Below are 22,015 nucleotides of genomic sequence, written 5' to 3'. Positions count from 1 at the left end.
CTGGGGCAGCTTGCTTCCTTGTTCATATTTAGAGAGAGTAAATCTCTCCTGTAATCCGGGACCAGTAGCAGCCTCCAGAGACAGTCCATATGCTGATTGACTTAAGCCTGAGTGTCCAAAACAATGCGCAGCAAGGAGGATGGTATTCATATATTTGATGCAGACATATCAGGAACTGCCCTTGGAGTAGGGGCAGGGGTAAGCTTTTCCAAAATCTCAGGGAAGGAGGGTTGTCTATCTGAATCTTGTAGAAGTTCTGTTGGGCAAGAGAAAAGGGGAAATGGATGCTGAGTAGGCACGCAGCATTGTTTACTTTACCCAGCTAAATGGTCAGTCAAGCCACTGTGAAACTGGTTTACCATGATTTGGACCGCTTGAAACGAATGGCCTGTAGATAGCTGAACATCGCCACTTAGATGTACTAAGTGAACTAGGAATGATGTCCTAACACCAAAACGGGTGTTTCTATGTCAGAAAAGCTAAACTTCATAAAAGTTATAAATAACAATCGTTATTATTTATACAAATCACACATAATTTCATATATTCTCATTTTTTTCCCAGTAACTGTCTGTAGCATCTGAAATTGTATAGCACTTTCTTTGTTGTGAAATTAGAACATACAAAAATTGTCAATGAAATATTGTAGATCAGTGATAGTGAGTGATAACATAGTTACAGGGCTTTGAATTGCAAAGAAAACTTGTATTTGAAAAAAAAAATTATGTTCTTTGCCCTGACAAAAACTTCATTTTTCATTCAGGTTAAATCTTGTAAAGGAACTGAGAAGTTAGAATTATATGACAAAATTTGAAAAGTAAGATGTATGTTGCCTTTTAATGTACACTTGTATGTACATGTACGTCAAGATATTTATATTATTCCTAAGGTAATTGAGAATTCTTGAGGCTGAAGTACATCCCACAAATGGGTTTATAGTTGTACTTAAGATGAATTCAAATATCTTTACCAGATGGTTTTATTTTGAGAAGAAATGTAATTATGAAATGTTAGCATAAAAAGATATGTTGTTGAAAATGGAATAACGGAAATTTCCTAGATGACATTAAGTTTATTTAAACACCAAAGAATGGAAATAGTTACGTTTAAAATTTCAAACATAATCATAATTGGTGGAGATGATGTTCGTTTTTTCTGGAAGTCATGTAAACTTTGCATCTTCATCCTGAAGCAGACTTCAATTTCAGTTCCTAATTGGCAAAGAAAAGAGGGTAGCTTCAACGCTGAGGCTTCCAAGGCATTATGCCATTATTCTCCTTCAGTTATTCATTCTTCAGAATTGTCAGTCCTTACTAAACTTAGGACAATCCAATAAAGATTTACACACTTATTACATGTACGAGAGCATGTTTTGAGAAGAAATTACAAAATTAGTTAGTTAATGAATTGATCGTAAGGATATTTCTTAAAAATTGTGTTTGTTTCTTAGAAGTCTTGTTAGTTACTACCCTTCAGATGAAAGTTCTAAAAACTTCTTCCAATGAAGGAGGTAGTTATTTCCGTTCTTAGATTGTAACCATCCATGTACTTTAATATATTTAGGAGAGAGTCTCAAGCTTTAAAAATCTCTGATAGCTAGTGCTACTAAAAATGGGGTTCATAATTTTTTTCAAGAAACATTGTGTCTACACACATACGAAAGAAATAATTACTCATGTTGAGGTTTGAATAGAGTCGTGTGCCATGTTGAAATTTAAAGTCTATATTGTTTGTTTTTTAAATTACTGAATTTCAAAATACATTTTTGTTCTAAAAACAAAGCAAGACTTATGAAATTAGGGATATATTTCCTTCCTAATGTAGAACACATATGAGTTCCTTTAAATTGGCCTTTTGGAGTCAGTCCTGTGATAAAACATGGCTGCTTTTCCAGCTATCAGGGCTTCTGGCAGACTGGTTTCCGGACTGGAGACAGAGACTGAACGGTAACTAATGACTGGCATGATTATGGTATTTAACTTGAGTCTTGGTGCTGGGTAAACTGAACCTTTTTGGAGTTGTATTCTTACTCTTACTGATATGTACAATGACCTTTTATACTTAGCATTAAAAAAAGATTTCTTGTGACCACATGCTGATTGTAAAATGCAGACAGCTCAACTGTATCCAGAGCATATGAATATACCAATTCTTTTTAGTTCTATTTCTAAACAGATGGCATTTGAAAAACAGATCAGCATTGCACTTAATATACCCTTGAGAATAAATAGAAGTGGAATCAGCATATATGGAGGCTTGTTGATTTTTTCCTCCTAACTCTTAAAATGTACCTTAATATTTCTCATTAGAAACTAGGTGGGGGAAAGGACAAGAAACAAATTTGCTTAAGGGATTTCTGGACAAAATACAATGATTATTTGACCACAAATGTAGCCATCCAGAGTCTCTGTGTCATCTTCTTTGACTTAAATAATTGTTGGAATCTTTATCAATTGAATTTTTCTTGAAGCTTACGTAGAGACTCTGTTAGAAATGCATCCTATGCCCTTTTAAGTTACACATAAATTACTACTATACGTTGTTTTTATCGTATACACATGACTTCCTTAGAAAGCACATTATTTTTTTAAAATTTCCAATGTCCTTATGCTTAGTGACATTTCCTTTAAAAGGTCTATGTTTCAGTAAATAGTACTTTCAATAGGAGGGTTAGAGCATTATTTTTATCTATATTATGTTTAAGAAAGTTCCTTTTGTTCATTTGCAGCTGAATAAAAAAGGATATATGAACTTGCAAATGGTAGAGTTTATAAAGTATAAATTTCAATCCTTTATGTTAAATGAAAACAAACTGATTTCACTTTAGGTAACTTTCATGAAACCATCGACTTGTGGAACCTATTGCATGAACTCACTATCTAAGAGCATGCCTAGAAGGACTCACTCAGCCTGCTTAAACACCTCCAGTCACGGAGCACACACTTCATCATGAGAGTCCTGGTTTTTGAAACTCTACATTATTATGCCACAGTCCAAGCTGAACATTTAACACATCCGTAGCAGGTCCATAATTATCTTAACTCAGAGGGAACATGACCATGGTGACTTCTTTTAAAGGAGTGGATCACCGTCTACCAGTGAGGCTTGGATGATGGTGATCGAAGTCTAATTAAAGCTCTTGAGTTATTCTGTACATTGTTGTTCAGGCACCCATATTTCAGGGTGTGAAGTAAACTTGAGAGCTGCAAAACTACTCAGATCTTATCCAGACCCTCTGGGAAAAGGAGTGAAAACAGGCAAATTGGGATTTTCCTGAATTCTCAGAATTATGTAGACCAGACCATATTTGTTCAGAAACAACTGATAGACTTAACCAATGTTAATTCTGTGGATTTGGAATTTATTATGAACTATGCAAGGCAGGTTTGTACAGTCTATGAACCTTTGAGAAACATTGTACACTAGTAGTGTGACCAGAAATACAAGGGAGTATGGTGAGGAGATCATGCTGATATTACAGATTCCATATGAACTAGATTTTATAATTTCAAGAAATGTAGTCGCAATACTTTTGAGAAAAAAAGTCTTCTATTGTAATTTTCTTAGTTAAAAATAATACCTGTTTTATAATTGACAATTTAAAAATAAAAGAGAAGAAGGAAATGCAGTTATTCATTATTCTTCCATTCAGGATTATTATTAACACTTTGGATGTTATACTTTGAATCTTTTTTTCCTATTACATGCATAATGTTTACAAAGAATGGGATCCTTCCATTCTTATAGAAAACTGTTCCAGTACTTACATCCTGGTTCTGTTTTCATTTTATTAAATATATTGTAATATATAGTGTAATAGTTGCTCTGCATAGATATATTATAATAATGAGGGTATGTACTTACATTCTTTACAACACCACTATGACGTTGATAAAGTTAATTATCCGCATTTCAGAGATGAGGAAACTTTGCCCAGATCAAATTTGTGACAGTAGGGCTATGAAGAGAAGAGTATAATATCAAATAATCTAACTCCAGACCTTAAACTCAATTACTCTGTTGTAGTTGCCTGGCATAATTACATTTCTTTTTATTTGACATTTAGACTCATTCCTAGGTTTTGGTTTTTTTTTTTGCTTTTTTTGTATTTTAGCAATGTTGTAATAAAAATCTTTTTCAGAAATACATATCTTCGATTATATTCTTAGAATATAGATTATATTCTTTAAAATGTATTTGCTGAGTGATTAGGATATGTCAAAGTTTAAAGTTTTGACACATTCTGTTCATTTCCCTTTACAAAGGCTTTACTAATTTGTGTGCCAATTCTTAGGAAGAAAAGTATAAGTTCCTTCCTGCCTTTGTCAACCAAGAGTATTCAGAGATTTTGAAAAATTTTTCCTTTGCTTAGGGAAAAATCTAATTGTTTTAAATTGCGTTTCTGTGATTACTTGTGAAGTCAAATCTTTTTCCCAATTATTGGCTTTTGGCCTTTCTTATTGTCTGTATTCTTCGTCTGTTTTTAAGTTGGTTGCTTATGTTTTTTTAAATTGATTTTTAATCTCTTTAGATAGGTATTAGGTATTTAGATAGGGTGTTTGCTTATCTGGTATACATAGACAATAGTTTCATAGTAATTCATTAATTTGTTTTTTTTTTGTTTTGTTTATGGCAATTCCTGCTTATGGATGTTTTGAATATTGTATTTTCAAGTCTGTCAGGCTTTTCTTTTTATGGCTTATTCCTTTGGTATTGTTTTAAAAGTGTTTCCCCATTCCAAGAGTGTGTAACTATTACTTGTAATTTTTTCCCAGTGTTTGTAGGATTTTATTTCTTTTTACCTTTAAAACCACAAGTTAAAATATACGGGATGGTAACTAAAGCAAATTTGTTTATAAATACTTAATATTTATTAATCAAATATTAGTTGAGTATGTATTAGGCTGTGAACATGGGATTTTCATTACAAAGAAAATTCCTATATACTCCTTGTTAAAGAGAGGCAGATTTTCTATTTAAGGAGCAAACTAGTCATCTACTTTAAACACTAAGATGCAGTACAACAGAGTAAGTACCATAATAGGAATAGGAACAACTTTGCATGAGAACTCAGAAATGCTTCCTGATTAAGGGAGAATGAGAAAAGTCTCTGTCAGTTAATTGGAATGAAAAAGTTGTTAAAAAAAGAAAAAGAAAGAAAGAAAAAGTTGTAACTCATTCTAGGAGGACAGAGAATATGAGAATAATTCCTGTATTGATATCTGAAGTCTGTAGTGATTGAATCTTGTACTAAATTTATTTAAACTCCATAATTAATTACCAATTATCACAGTCACTGAACTGATAATTGTTTTGTAAAAATAAACAGGTCCTTCTTTTCTTGCACTTCAAAGGTTTAATGAGAAAGAAATAACAGAGAGAATGTGACAAACCACTGATGTCAAACTCACGTGCACCCACACACGCACACACACATACACACTTTTATTTCTGCACGAATGAGGCCATTAAGAAGAACATTTTATAACCTCTCTAAGCTAAACTTAGCCTTAAATGGGCATCAGAGACATACCAAAAGATCTGTGGGAACTTAATTTTTGGCACCAGGTCAGATGACATCCTTATCTTGAATGCCATTAAGAACACAAGACAAAGAAAATGAGAGGAAAAAAAGCAGACAGTGGAAAATGAGAGGAAAGGAAGGAAAGAAGAAAATGAAAGATGATAGGAAAAGGGAGGTGCAGTGCCAAGACTAGGAGCAGAAACGCTTGATTGTATAAAGGAAGGGACTGGGTTTGGGAGAATAGGAATTGACTGATCTGATCTGGGCGAAGCCAGGGTTCCCATTTCTCAGTCATTAGTTTAAGCCTCTGCTATTTAGATCTATGGAATTGCAAGATTTAATGTTTTGGCCAGCCCGTTAGTCCCTGGTGTTTTATCCTTCTTTGAATTAATGCAATGAGTATTTTCCTTTATTCCAGCCCTAAGTGCCTCTATTTGTATATTACTCTGTTCACTTTTCATTTATCTACCTAGAGACAGGGAATCCTGCAACGTAAAGCAAAAAAATATTCAGATATTTTTTGTTTGTGTAGCTCCACAAATATTTTCCTGTTTTCCGATTTCAGCATCAGGTTAGAAGGCTTTAGAGGTAAATAGGTATGGAACTGAGCAAAGCTGCCCTTCCCCCCAGTACGTGTAATGAAATGTTATTATATAGGATTAAGCAAAAGTAATTAATAATAAAATGTGTGGAGTGGTAGGGAGGTTATGTAATATATACCACATATTTAAAAAATCTGAAAAATTAAAAATTCTCAAAATAGCACCTGACTCCAAGAGTTTCTGATAAAGAAGTATGGACCTGTAACTACCTCATGAAGTTGTTGGGAAGATTAAAAGTGGTAACGTAAAGCACTTGACACATAATAGGCAGAGTGCCTGGCACATGGTAGGCATCCACTAAGTGTCATTTGTTGTGTTTTAAGAACATTGGGTGTAGTAAAAAATAAAGCTTCATATTAAGAACTGAGTGACCTTGGAAGCTTGATTGACCACTCTGATTCCTATTTATGCATATTTAATAGTTGTTGATTAGGTTAACCTTGAAGTATTTTTGTGAAGATTAATTTATATAGTACAATAGCTGCCACCCAATAAATGATGATTACTAATACTAATCTCTCTTTAACTGGTCTCCCAAGTTATCAAAAAGGTAGGTATGGCTGCTGGCAGTTTGAAATGGAATGTTCCAAAAAGGAATTTTGAATGGAGAAAAGAGAATTTAGAAATTATATAAATCTGTAGAAAGGAAGTTTGTTTTCCCTGAGAGTGGAATGAGTTGAAATAAAGAGCATATTTGGGAAACTCACATTTCTATTCCCAAAAATTAAAAGAGAGATATAGTTCCTAGCCAGTGCCTGGCACACAGTAAGTGCTCAATAAATGATCAACTATTCTTATATAAAATAAAGCCAAGATACGATGTGATCTCTTAGACAAAATTGTCTTGATGGGTGAAAGAGAGATTGTGCCATCATCACTGTTTGTCTCAGTTCAGGATATATAAGTTTTGGACAATGTAAGATTCATCATTTTAACTTTTGTTTTTGTGACAATACAGATCAACTGAAAAATGTTGCTTTCATTTTCTTCTCAATGATGCTACCTTGCATGTTATACAATTGAATTTTTTAGACTCATCTTATTTTGGCATGCTTGTACTATAAATACCAATGTTGCTAGCAGTCATTACTCATTACTTAGCTGGTGTCTTTAAAATGTCTTGTTCTGACTTCCCTGTGCACAAGACATTGTTCTAAGCATCTTGCATTATAACATATGCATGTAGAATTTACTTAACCCTAAGTATTTGTAGTCAACAGGAATTGTATATTGCTAAATCCAATAGGAGGAGGTCAGAGTTGTCTTCAAAATGCAGCCCAGCGGCTACTTCCTAGATGAAGCTTTCCTAGACCACCCTTCCCCAATCTTACTTTTCTGGCAAAAATTTGGTGTACCTCCCCTCTTATCTTACCTGGCTCATACTCCATTCCTTTGTAAGTGGACTCTTCATCATTGTGTTGTGGCTGCTTATTAACTTGTGTGTGAGTCCCTTAAGAGCACAGACTTTTATCTTAACTTTCCTTTGTGTTTTCTATACTCCACAGAATGCAGCATATGGGAGACATACCATATATGAGATTATGTACATTTAGAGATTCCACATAGAAGAAACAGGATGAAAAAAGTGCGGAGATAGTGAAAGTCCTTGAATATTCATGGAAGCTTATTGATCTTGAGTAGCTACAGTGTACAGTAATTGAAAGGAAAGTCTAAGGGATAAGGCTGGAAAAATAAATTTGGACCTTAATAGACAGACTCTGTAATGTCAGGGACATGAGGTTGTCCTCTATTCTGTAGCACTGCAGAAAGGAATTATGAAGCACTTCTATACTTGAAGGTAGCTATCCATAAAGGCTAATCTGGGGTGGCAAACAAGATGGAATGGACAGTGGAGAGACTGAAAGTAGAGATACCCTTTTGAAGAATGCATTGCATGTCAGCTATGTAATAGCAGTGGATTATTAAGTTTGTGCAATGTTTTCAGTTATATTATGATTTGTATATGCATAAAAATGGGAAATGGAAAATCTGTAACTAAATTTAGTGAACATTTATTCTGATAAGTGCTTTAGAGGAATTAACACAAAGACCCTAAGGTACTGTTTGTTTTTTTAAGTCGCATTGCAAATAAGAAAACTGAGGCACAGAGAGGTAAAGCAACTTGCTCCAGTACACTTAAGTAATAATAAGTGGATAAACTCGGATTTGAACACAGATGGCCTAATTTCAGAACCTGTACAGTGAACCAAAACTTTATTTTAAATTAACTATAACATAGGTTATATTCTAAAATATACCATTGCTGAAGTAATACAGTTTCATTTTTCAGAGCTATATAATGTCAGTTGTTCAATAGGAGTATAACAGTGTGTGTGATGCTAATTGAATGAAAGTATGACTAGCTATTTTTGTATTCTTCCATTATCTACCCTAAAGAAATCTTTTTGGTAGACAAATTTCAGAGTTTTCCTATGATATACCCATGTTTCTTTTATATATGTGATCTCCTAAAATATTTATTCAAAATTCATAATGCTTAAAACAAAATTAAGACTTATGTGTCAAGCCAAGATAGAATAATAGTAACCAGATGAACCAGATTAACTGTCTACAAAGAATTAAGAAACAGGGCAAAACATATGAAACAACGGTATTCCAAGGTTTTGGATATCGGGCAACAAAAGACAGTGACCTTTGTTGAGAGAAGGGAAACAAGCAATGTAAGCCCTTCGATTTCCCCTTCTTGCTGCCTTAAGAGAGTTTCCAGACCATGATGGAGCTTAGGTCCTGGGAGACCACGGTGACTGGAGGTCTCAGGGTAGAATACTGGGAGGAGAGAGCTGTATGTATGTAGAAAGACCTCTGGAGAGCCAGAGAGAATCACCCTCAAGTTTTCAGCAGAGTACTGATCAGGATGTACAAGTGAGGAAGCTACCTGAGACTGGAGGAAGAACTACCCTAAAGGATTAGAGAGAATAATACCTGGTGTGCACACAAGCCCAGAAACACTACCTTTCTCACAAACCAGACTGAAAACTTTGTGTGTTTGTAGGGCATTGGGTTGCACACTCAGAAAGGTCCTGCCTCAGTAATGGGGTTAATTAGCCATAGACTGAACAAAGCTCTTGTCTTGGCTAAAAAAACAACTAAAGGCAACACTGAAAAAGATCAAATATCCTAGAACAATGTTTAAAATATTTATTATGAGAATATAAAAATCCCCAGCACCCCATAAAGTAAAACTCATAAGTATGGCATTTGATCAAATATTTCCAATCAAGAATTTTCTGCAAAGAAACAGGAAATTATGATGATAATCAGAAAAAAAAAATCAATCAATGAAAACCATCCAGAACTGATACAGGTATAATCAAGATATGCGGTTAAAACAGTCTTCATAAGTGTTTCCATAAGTTCAAACAGCTAGAAGAAAAACTCAAAATGTTAACTAGAGATGTGAAATCGAACTGAACTTCTAGAGATGAAAACAACAAAGTCTGAGATGAATAATACTTAGATGGAATTAACATCAGATGAAAATATTAGTGAACCTGAAGACAGCAATAGGAAGTATTCAAAATGAAACAGGGAAAAAAGGTTAAAAATTATAGGAGAGTATCAGTAGCTTTGTGACAACTTCAAGCAATCTAAATACATGAAATTATAACTATCAAAGAAGTGGATTGCAGAAAACATTTTTGCAGAAATAATGGTTGAAAATCTTCCAAATTTGGTGAATGCTATAAACTGAGAGAATCAAAATGTTAAATGAATTCCAAACAAAAGAAACATGAAGAAAATTTTAATGAAATTGTTGGAAACCAGGGATGCAGAGAAAATCGTAAAAGCAGCCAAAATAAAAAGGCATGTTTTGTATTGAGGAAAACAAAACAAGAATGACAGCGAATTTCTCAACAGATACAATGCAAGTGAGAAGACAGTGTACAACATATTTAAAAATGCTGAACTAAAAAAAATTCTCCGCCTAGATTCTATATCCAGGAAAAATAGCTTCCAAAAATGAAGGCAAATTAAAGACTTTTTCAAATATATAAAAACCGAAAGAGTTCATCACCAGCGGATAATATTAAAGGTAGTCCTTCAAGCAGAAAAAAAGTCTAGACAGAAAAATGCATCTATACAAAGGGATAGCAGAGCACATCAAAAAGGTAACTGTGGGTAAATGTGGGAGATTTTTTTTCTTGGTATTTGATCATACCTTAACAACATCTTCAATGTCCTATTTACAAGGGGGTTCATGCCACAGGAACAAGGGCTGGGACCTGAATATGCCTTTTGAGGGGTACATATTCCCAACAAGTACTTAGAGGAAATTTTTAGTTCTAAAGGTCTATGTTAAAAGAAGGTCTTAAATCAATGACTTCAATTTCCTCCATAAGAAAAGTTCATATGGAAATAAAAATGACCTAGAATAGCCGAAGCAGATGTGAAAAGATTTGACCAAGTTTGAGGACTTGTGCTACTTGAGATCAAGATTTATTATAAAGCTATAGTTATAAAGACAGTTTGGCATGATGATAGACAAATAGCTGAGAAGCAGACTCTCACATACATTGACCACCAAATATTAGAAAAAGGGCTGCGCAATCATACCATAATGTATGATTCCATTTATATATAATTCTAGAAAATTCAAACTAATCTGTTGTGACAATTAACAGATCATTGGTTTCCAGGGAATGGGAAGGTGGGGAAAGAGCAGGATGGAGGAATTTCAAAGGAAGAAGAGGAAACTTTTGAGGGTGATGTAGATATGCTCATTATTCAGATTGTAGTTATGAAATCATGCAATATGTATACTCTAAATATTTGCAGCTTATTGTATGTCAAACTTCAATAAAGCTGTTAAAAAGTAACAGTGGAAGTAATTGTTCCCTCTCCCTTTTTTTGTGTAATTGGTTTTGGTTTTGAGATTAGCATCTTTGGTTATATGTTTTTTATCTGCTTGCAGAAAAACAATGCATGTATTAAAATCTGTATTTAACACTTTCCCCAGAACTTAATTTATATTGCACACGAATATGCAATATGAATAAATACCAGTACATAACTCCTTGAAAGAATTAATGTATGGAGGAGACTTAGGGGGAATGGAAACTATGTGTCTCTGAAAAAAGTATATTGATATTATATTAAACATAAAATCCAGTCTGATCTTCCCTAGAGAATTAGAATAATATTTTATGCTTTCTTAATTCGCTGCTAGATTTGAACTTATACTCAGTTATTATTAGGAAAACACAGTGAGGAGCACTTCCTGAAGCACTTGCCCACTTTTCTGGCGTTTCTGTTTTGGAACTTTGAGAGAGTAGTGCACTAATTATTGTCCACGTAATCATTATAGATCTCTCAAGGGCCAGCAGTCCATGGAGATAGGATATCACTAGAAACATAGGAGGATTATATTTTAGTTATTTACAGTCATGCCAGGTGCTTCCTATCAAGGAGTTAAAAACTAAATTTATGTTGAACAAAGTGTCATAGCATGTAAGGAAGATATAGTTTCCATTTGTCTACTTTTTGTTCCTTGAGAGCTTTTGTCCTTACAAAGTTAGTGCAAAAATTAAAAAAAATATATCGATTCTTTAAACTTGGATTTTATGAAACTCTTTAAGTATACCTACTTCAGGTATACTTTTCTGTTTAAATCTTTAAAATCTGAATATATACCTAGGCTCCATTTATCGATTGATCAATGTTACATAGTTTCTGTTTGTTGGAGACTGAATGGTGTCTGCCACAAAAGGCATCTTCAGGTCCTAAATCTTGGTCCTGCGAGTGCAAACCCCCTTGTATGTAGGACCTTGAAAGGTGCTAGTGGTTTAGGTGTGCCCAGGCTGAATGGTGGCCTATCCAATTTGGCCAAGGTCCTCAAAACCGAAGGAAATTGGACACAGGAGAAGCCAGGGACCAGAATTGCTGGTCAGCTGGAAGATAAGGACCCCCTGGGAGGAATAAGCCTTGTGGCTTCTGAAACCATGAGTGAATAAATTCTGGTTGTTAAGCCAACCTATTTTATGGTATTTGTTTGAGCACATGGAAGACTAAAACACTGTTACCTCTCCACCATAAAGGAATTAACCACTGTATCCTTTACGATTGCATTTTTTCCTATCACACCTGTTGGTTGATTGGATTTTGTCCTCAAGTAGTTTTTCTATGAAGTGCTGTGAGTGCTTTCTCATTGTGGAGAGTGTTGGCCTGTGGCCTTATACTAAACTTGGGAAGGTATAATTTTAGGGGTTGTACTTCTTCCCCCTTCATATTTCTCAAGATACTATCCATTGATTTCTGGCATTGAATGTGCTATAAAGTCTGAAACTTAACTTTTTTCCCTTCCCTCCTCAAGTCACTTGCTGTTTTTTTCCTAGCCTTTTTTTTTTTTTTTTTATTTAGTAACAATGTATATCATGTCCTTTGCAAATTTTAGTGAAAGTAGTGTGGTCATTTGATCTGGGATCATAGATTTTTTTCCTTATTTAAAAAGAATTTCTTCTGTTATACCTTTGGGTAGTTTTTTTGTTGTTGTTGTTTGTTTTTGCTTTATTTGTTAGGTTCTCTACTTCAGGTATACTGATTTTTTTTTTCTTAAACTTTTAAAATCTCCTTTGACAGATTTGCTATTGCTTTTTTTAAAAAAAAGGTTTTTAACCTCATTTATTTGTCCCCTACACAGGAAATGATGTTAAAATACTGTTTGTTTTTTGGTTTACCTTTTTCTCCTTTTTTAAAATGAGAGATGTCTTAGATTTGTAGAAAAATCTGATTTTTATTTGCTTTTACATTTGTGTTTTTTTGCTCTGCATTTTCTTTGACTCTTTCCTGCCTCTCTACTTTGTCATTCATTCTTTTACAGGTGTCTTTTGTTTTTTGCTTTTTCCAGTTAATATAATGGTCTTATAATTATGTGAGAATGTTATGTTTGTGTTTGATTTCCATTTGTTTCTTTAGCATAGATGTTTCCCATTTCCCATTTTTATTTCATTCTTTTGTCTTATCCCTTATGCTGTGAGCCCTTTTATTACTGAATTCATTTTCTTTCTTATGTAGTTCTTCCCAGATTGTTCTCTAATGCAAAGATCTCATTAAAATTTTTCTTGTTTTTTTGGTTGTGCTTTTTTTCTGTAATTGAGTATTTTTGTTTTCTTAGTATGCTTTGTGCTTTAAGAAAACAATTAATTATGTAGTCTGCATAGTTACTATCCCATTTCTTTTTGTCTTCTGCTTACTTAAAATGGCCAGCTCTGTCCCAAACTCTATTTGAATTTATTTGATGTAGGTGAATTTTCCTTTTCTTCCTTCCAGAATTACATGAGACTTTTCATCTTCCTATCTTAACTCCTCTTTGAAGGCTAGGTATTTTAGGGGATTCATATACTGAGCCCACAAGGAGAGAGGAAAAGCTCAGGTAAGATCTGGGCAGCAATGAAAGCTTTCTCAAGTTATTCTTTGCATGTCTTGTGCCAGGATCACTCTATCAGGTAACTGAAGTATTATCCTCTCAAAGGAGACCATTGATATTTGGGTTATTCCTGCCGTTTCAGCATCTATCCCCAGTCCACCTTTGCTTTCAGAAAATCACGCTTCATGTTAGCTTCCCCATTTGTTCCATTGTTCTCTAGCAGTTGCCATTGTAAGGGGTTTCAGTCCAGCCTTCTGCTCCCTGTGAATCTTTTTTTTCCCTTCCTTATGTTCTTTGTGTCTCCTCTTCTCCTGTTTAGTACTGGGGGTAATTGACCCTGTATGGTGATGATCAAAGTCTTCACTGCCTAGTTTCCTCCCATCTGGTAGAGATCACAATGACTGTTCCTCTCTGTTTTCCTGCCTTTGATGAAATGCTATGTTGGTAGGTAAGACTTTTACTCCACAAAAATTGGTCCCTGATTTATCCACAGGCTGCATTCAAACTTAGTTCTCCAGAGAAAATTAGTGAGATTTCTCAGGATTTTGACCAGCCATCCTCATTCCCTAGGTATCATTTGGGGAAAAGGGGTTTATGATACATTCTTCTGTTCCTGTCTTTGATTGCTATTTCTCAAGTACTGTGGGAAAAGGTTGCGCCTGTTTCCTTCTTTAGGTCCTGACAGTAATTTTTGTTTTTGCTAACTTTGACTTTTTTTGTCATTGCCTTTTATTATATTAGCAGTGGGAAAAGGAGAATCTATGATATGGTTTCCAATCTGCTGTGTTTTCCAGGATGTTAATATCATATTTAAAAGTTTTTTGACCTGAAGTTTATCTAAATCGCACAGAAAGCCAGGTGTATTTGCTTCTGATAGAAGATGATAGAATTTGAGATACTGAGTTGACATTTACAAGTAAGATTGTGGGGTTTACTAAGTACATATAATTAAACCAAGAAACCCTGGCTCTTTGGGTGCCTCATCTTCTGTGGATTAAAGAATATGTTTCCCATGACCATACTTAATGTCATGGTTTAATGCATGCAAACTCCTTCCATATGGGCAAAGCTGCATGTTTGTTAATGTCTTCATCTGATTTAGAAATAGCATACAATATACATTCCAAATCTTGAACAAGATTGTTTTCATCTTTCAAAAAAAATTAAGTTCTAAATGTCACAATAAATTTAAAATTTTTTTTAAATTGGAGAAGTTGTATGTTTGCAGAAAAATTGTGTTAAAAATACAGCATTCCCATATACCTCTGTTGTTAACACTTTGTTTTAGTATGGTACCTTTGTTACAATTGAGGACAGTATATTAAAATTGAGCTATTAACTATAGTACATAGTTTACATTAGGGTATATTCCTCACCCCCATATACCACTCTATCATTAGCACTCTGCATTAGCACGCTACATTTGTTATGACTAATGAAAGAACGTTTTTATAATTGTACTGTTAACTATAGCCCATCGTTTATACTAGGTCCAATGTATTGTACAGTCCTATGTTTTATCCTTTAATTTTTATTCTAGTAACATACATGACCTAACTTTCCCTTTCAATCACATTCACCTGTATAATTCAGTGCTGTTAATTACCCTCACAATATTGTGCTCCCACACCACCATCCATTTCCAAATCTTTACAATCACACTAAGTAGAAATTCTGTACTAATTAAGAATAAACTTCCATTCCCTATCCTCAATCCAGACCCTATAGTCTAGATTCTAACTATGTGTTTGCTTATTCTAATTATTTCATATAAACGGGATCATATAATATTTGTTCTTTTGTGTCTGGTCTGCTTGACTCAGCTTAATGTCTTCAAGGTTCATCCATGTTGCATGGATCGGGACTTCCTTCCTTTTTAATCATCATCATTATTATCCTTTCTCCTTCATAATTGATAATTCCCTCAACCTTCCCAACCCCAATTTACATCCCACTCCAGCCATGCTAAACTAATTCTCTCTTCTCTAACACTACCTCCATTTTCATCCTTGTGTCTTTGGTGCTCTCTATGCTTGGATTTCCCACTGCTTCTTGACTACCTTGTAGGATTGAGAGTGTGTCTCCCTCTCTTCATATTCTGTTGCACATACTACATACATATTGATTTGCTCTGTGTTTTTCCATGTTTTGCCTTAATAGACTGTGAACTCATTAAGGTTGGTGCCCGTGATTTATTCATCTTTGTATTCCCAGATCCCTAGTACATATGATGGTGAAAGCCTTGTAACAGTCATCTGAGAAATGCTCATTAACTGTAAATTTATTTTTGTTCCTTATCTTTGTATTATTTTTCCACATGTGGTTTTGCACTGGGCACTGTATATTTTTTTACACTTTAGTTCAGATAAAGTCTTATCTAATCTACCAGCTTTTCCCGTAAACCAGTAAATAAATATTTATGTGTTTTAGTGCAACTTGTACATTATTTATTACATGTGAACTAAAGCTTTCTGACATCATGGAAGCAGTTCTGTGATAGTTATGTGACTAGCTCTTAGTGTAGAGTAAGGTGCACCCTAATGGAAGGGTCTCTTGATCATGATTTTTGCCCACATTGCTAATTTCTCTGACGATTAGAAGGAGACAGCTGTGGGACAATGAGATGGAAAATGATTCTTGGCTCTGAGCAAAAGTGTTTACACAAATCCCCTTTTTAATGAGGACACATCTTGGATTAGTGTATCCAAGGATAAACTGTATCCAAGAAAGAGTGAGAAGAGTTCTGGGGTAAAGAAAATGTAACAATAATGTTACATTAATTCTATTTTACTAAAATTAATAGAATTAATAGGATTAATAGAATTAATAATGTAACATTTTCACTAAATTTTCATTATTTTCACTAAATAATTATAGTTTTGTCTGAGCATTTCTGACAAAGTGAGAGTGGGGGAAAATTTAACTGACATTTAGGCATGAACCTTGATACTTCTAACTGGTTTTACAAGAGAAATTTTATTCAAAAATTTTTTTTTAAATGTAGAGACTTTGTAGATCAAGGATCAAAATCACAAAAATGATTATATGCTGTTTATTAGAAGGAGTTGTGACCAAGAGAGTAACTCAGATGTGTAAAACAACAATAAAAATTGCATTTAATTTCCTCAATGAAATTTAAATATTAGAATAGTCTTAGTTCAGGTTTAGCAAAATAATACTGTCATTCAGAGATTGGTTTTTCATCTTTTAAATTGGTGGCAAATTTCATTTTTTCAGCTAGGTGGTATTTTGTTGTTGTTGTTTTGTATTTGTTTAATTGCAGATTTCCCCCTTTGCTTAATTCTAGAAAATTACCCTCCTTGAATTCTGGAACAGTTATGAAAGAAATAAACTGAGTGCTCTTAAAGAGTAAAAAGATTGTCTGTCAAATAAAGGACAGCTTTGTTGCCAAAGCCATCAGGCTTGTAACTTGTACCAGGTTCTGATAGCATTAATGATGTGGTAGTCCTGGCAGTTTTCAGTCTCTCTAGTTCCTGTGTGAGCAAAATACCATTATTCCCTCAGCTCTCTTACCACCAGATCGTGCGAGGAAATGTACCAGCAGTGTTTTTGCCAAAAAATTGCTTTTGTTTTCAGTACATCACAGAAACCCAAGGTCTGTCACTGCCTAGAAAAGTTTATGTTGCTCTGAGGAACACTTGACTGCACTGCAGAAAAACATACTTTCTCAAGAAAATTTCAATTATAGCTTGTTGTCCTTTTCAGAGGTTATAGAGAAATGTAAAAGTCAGTTTTACTCTTTCTCAATTTTAACTAAAAAAAAAGAGGGCCGTGCCTCTTTGAAAATTAATTTTCTCCTTGCCTTTTTAACTCAAAACCTGTCAACTTCATTTTAATATGTTCTCTGAACCTAAAGTATTATCTTCACAAGTTAGACATTTGAAGAAATTATATATGCAGAAAGTTATTTTGGACGTCAGACCAGATAACAGTTATCCTTCAATGTAGATCAGCAAAAATTCAGGAGCATTGGTCCTTGAAAAGAAAAACTGAATTCCAGGATTTCTGCATTACAGATGGTTAAGGGATTAATGGGGTATCTGGCTTTTTTTTTTTTAAAGATTATTTTTTATTTATGTCTCTCTCCTTCCCCCTCCCCCCATTCTCTGTGTGTTCTTCTGTGACCGCTTCTATCCTTATGAGCAGCACCGGGAATCTGTGTTTCTTTTTGTTGTGTCATCTTGCTGTGTCAGCTCTTCCGTGTGTGCAGCGCCATTCTTGGGCAGGCTGCACTTTCTTTTTTTTTTTTTTTTTTCCAAATTCTACTCAATTTATTCATTTTTTTTAAAAGATATTACATTAAAAAATATGAGGTCCCCATTCGGCCCCACCGCCCCTACCCCACCACTCCCCCCTCAATAACACTCTCCCCCATCATCATGTCACATCCATTGCATCTGGTGAGTACATCTCCGGGCATCGCTGCACCCCATGCCCCGTGTTCCACACCATAGCCCACACTTTCCCTCGTTCCATCCAGTGGGCCATGGGAGGACATACAACATCCGGCAATTGTCCCTGGGGCACCACCCAGGACAACTCCAAGTCCCGAGAATGCCTCCACATCTCTTCTCTTCCTCCCCTTCCCCACACCCAGCAGCCACCATGACCACTTTTTCCACATCAATGCCACATTTTCTCGATTATTAACCACAATAGTTCATGAATAGAATATCATTAAGTCCACTCTGATCCTTACTGTATTCCTCCTTCCTGTGGACCTTGGCTTGATTGTGTCCATTCCACATCTATGTCAAGAGGGGGCTTAGATTCCACATGAATATTGGATGCAATCCTCCTGCTTTCAGTTGTAGGCACTCTAGGCTCCATGGTGTGGTGGTTGACATTCTTCAACTCCATGTTAGCTGAGTGGAGTAAGTCCAATAAATCAGAGTGTAGGAGCTGAAGTCTGTTGAGGTCAGGGCCTGGCTATCATATTGTCAGTCCAGAGATTCAAATCCCCTAGATATATCTTAAACCCCAGCACCAACTACAATTCCAGTAAAGTAGCATGAAAGTCTTGTGAAAAGAGATCCCATCTGAGTCCAGCTCCATCAATGAGAAACACCAGCTCCAAAGAAGGGTCAACTGGCATGGCAGTGAACCCCATATCTGCCATGACCATAGAACCTGTGGGTCTCTTTAGCCCTCAAAAGGACCGATACCTGGGGTTGTATCTACTTTATCTGTCTCTAAGACTCTGCTCAGGTGTGCATAAGGGCAATCCTTCTGACAACCTCCAGACTCTTTTTTAGAGACTCATAGCCATATAAACTCATTTGTCCTTTCCATTTTCCCCTTAATTTAGGTGAAACAGCATTTTTAACTCCTGTTATTATATGTAGACAGGGATATTCTGCTGGTCCGCGTTGAACCTTTAATTCAAGGTCATTTTCTAGTTGCATCATCAGCTGGTACTTGGTAGTGATCCCTCAGTGCCAGGGAGGCTCATCCCCGAGTGTCATGTCCCATGCTGGGGGGAATGCATTGCATTTACATGCTGAGTTTGGCTTCGAGACTGAAGGCTGCACTTTCATTCCCACTGGGTGGCTCTCCTTATGGGGCACAATCCTTGTGGGGTGCACTCCTTGCATGTGGGGCTCCCCTACACGGGGGACACCCCTGCATGGCACGGCACTCCTTGTGTACATCAGTATTGTGCATGGGCCAGCTGCACACGGGTCAAGGAGGCCTGGGGTTTGAACCACGGACCTCCCATGTGGTAGGCAGATACCCTATCCATTGGGCCAAGTCCGCTTCTCCCTGTTTGTTTTTTGTAGAAACTACTCATCAGTAAAGCCACTCAGCAAGGGAATTTTTGCTATTTATTTTTCATATAATTGTTACTGCTAACATTGGGATCTTAAAAGATGAAATTATTTTATAGCTTTCAACATTTATTAATATATATTCATTGACTATGTACCACGTGCCATTCACTGTGCCATTCACGTGCCATTCATTGAGCTAAGTGCTCAATATTTTCCCTGCTCCCATTTTAAATAAACAAACAACCACCAAATACTGCAGTGTAAATGGATGAACTAAAAAATGAAGTCTGATTCCCCTGACAACACAAACCATGTGACCACACATACATCACTGTGCATTGTTACACAGTATGAGCATTAGCATTGATGTATTCCACTTTGCAGTACATAAAGCATGAAGAAGTAAACTCTTGTTTTCCAGTTTCTATTTATAAGAGAGGATGTTTGGAATTTTCAGAAATAGATTGGAGATTTTTATCTTTTTTTTAATCTTGATTCTTTTTGTATTTCCTGCAGTTTCCATGATTTATCCCAAAAGCCTTGTTATATCTTCAGCAGAAAATGCCAGTGGACGTTCTGATAACCAACACATTTCTTTTTCACAAGCCATTCTCACTTTCAATATGGAAAAGTGTGTGTTGAAAGAGTCAATATGAAGTGGGTCAGTTTTCCTTTCTAATACTTGATCTAATACTTGATCTAACCTAAAATTGTCAACATAACATTTCTTTTTTATAACATTTCTTTTTTCCTCTTTGTAAAAATAATATATACTTATTGTACAACTCTTGGAAAATGTTGATCAATCACTGAGATTTGTTGAAGTCATAACTAAATAAGGGTATCATAAATTGCTGTCTCTTAATAAGCACCTACTATGTGGTATGGCTCCTTACATACATTATTTCACTAAATTAGTATCAGGCAACAAGTAAATGATGGCACTGAGATTTAAGCCCAGGTCTGTCTTGCTCCAAGGTGAAATATTCTTTCTACTACACAATATTGTTCTTCTGTTATACCTAGTAAACACACACACACACACACACATGCACGCACATATACACATACTTTTCAAAATGCTGTTATATTTTTTTTTGGACATGATACCTAACCTCTGAGGGTCCCCTGCTTCCACTTGTGTTAAATGAATGTAATAATATCTACCTCACTTGTGAGGAGTAAATGAATTATTTTTTGCCAAGCAATAGAACAGTGCCTGACACACATATGTACTTTATAAACATTTCTTATTAGTATTGCAAATGACCATAATTATTTTCCTTTTAAAAAATGATTTTATTTTTAATTTATAATTACATGAGGACTTCTAACAGAAGTCCAGGGTTTTTAGTTGCATTAAGGTATGGAGCCTTATCCATTGCCTGAATACATTAAGGTATCTTAAGTAGAATATTTTAAAAATGCTTTAAATGAAAGGATATGAAAGACCATGTAAAAGAAAAACAAATTCATATCAGGGAAAATACAGCTAGATAATTTCTCTAAGAAAAACTATTCCAAATCAAATTTAATCAAAACTGTTTTCTGGGAAATCTTAATCAGATACTTCTTAATGAGTAAGAAATCAGGCTAATTTGCCACAGGTTTAATTTCCACTATTGACTTTTTCATAATGACTGTGATGTAGCATGACTCTAATCGTTTTAAATATATTTTACTTTCTAGTGTGGACATTTTTACCTTGTCTGTAGGTAAAACTTGAATTTTATAGCGCTGAGACCTCCAGGCATGCTAAACTCTACCACAAAATACATGAGAGATTGAAGCTCACCATCAATCCATGGTTGATATATAGTTATTGGCAAAAATATGGCAGCTGACAAAGACTGTTGATACAGCAAGCCTTAAGTCCCTTGCAGCCTGGCAGTTGAACTAAAAGATTTAGGGTTTCAGTGGATGCCAGCTTAAACTTCATTTTTGTAATAGATTCTTGAGTCTGGGTTTACTGAAGCATGAACTCCTAAGGTTTTATCCTGGCAACAAAAGATATGTGGAAAATAAAATAGTCGTAAATATGACTGAAACATTTATTAAATTGCTAGTAGGAAAGTAAGAACCCTAGCTTAGTATATGTGCTCTTTACAACTTCAATAAAATATTATTTTTATAACTCCTTGACTTTTTTATTAGAGAAGTTGTAGGTTTACAGAAAAATATTGCATAAAATACAGAGTTCCCTTATTCCTCCCTATTATTAACCTCTTGCATTTGTCATACATTTGTTGATATTGATGACAAAACATTTTTATAATTGTTCTATAAAATATAGTCCATCGTTCACCTTAAGGTTCACTGTTTATGTTTTACAATCCTTTGGATTTTTAAAAAAATTTTTCTAGTCACATGTATACAACCCCAAATTTCTCTTTTTAAATGCATTCAAATAAATATTGCAATGCTGTTAATTACATTCACAATGCTGTGCTGCCATCACCTCCATCCATTACAAAAACTTTTCCATCATCACAGTTAGAAACTCTATAAAATTTAAGTATTAATTCCCCCATTCCCTACCCTATCTCTGCCCCTGTAACCCAGGTTCTAATTTCTGACTTTATTAATATGCTTATTCTAATTATTTCATATCAGTGAGGTTATATGATATTTGCTACTTTGTGTCTGGCTTATTTCACTGAACATGATGTCTTCAAGGTTCATCCATGTTGTAATATATATTAGAAGTTCATTC

The 22,015-nt window shown here is 34.9% G+C and overlaps 1 protein-coding gene across 1 annotated transcript in view; it reads left to right on the top strand.

Annotated features, from left to right (window-relative positions):
* FBN2 (fibrillin 2) overlaps positions 1 to 22,015 on the top strand; it is a 266,741-nt gene that overhangs the window by 18,394 nt on the left and 226,332 nt on the right. The gene's annotated exons all lie outside the window — the stretch shown is intronic.

Source organism: Dasypus novemcinctus, chromosome 2 (assembly GCF_030445035.2).
Source record: "Dasypus novemcinctus isolate mDasNov1 chromosome 2, mDasNov1.1.hap2, whole genome shotgun sequence".
NCBI classification, from domain to species: Eukaryota; Metazoa; Chordata; class Mammalia; order Cingulata; family Dasypodidae; genus Dasypus; species Dasypus novemcinctus.
This window is presented reverse-complemented; position numbering and strand designations above follow the sequence as displayed.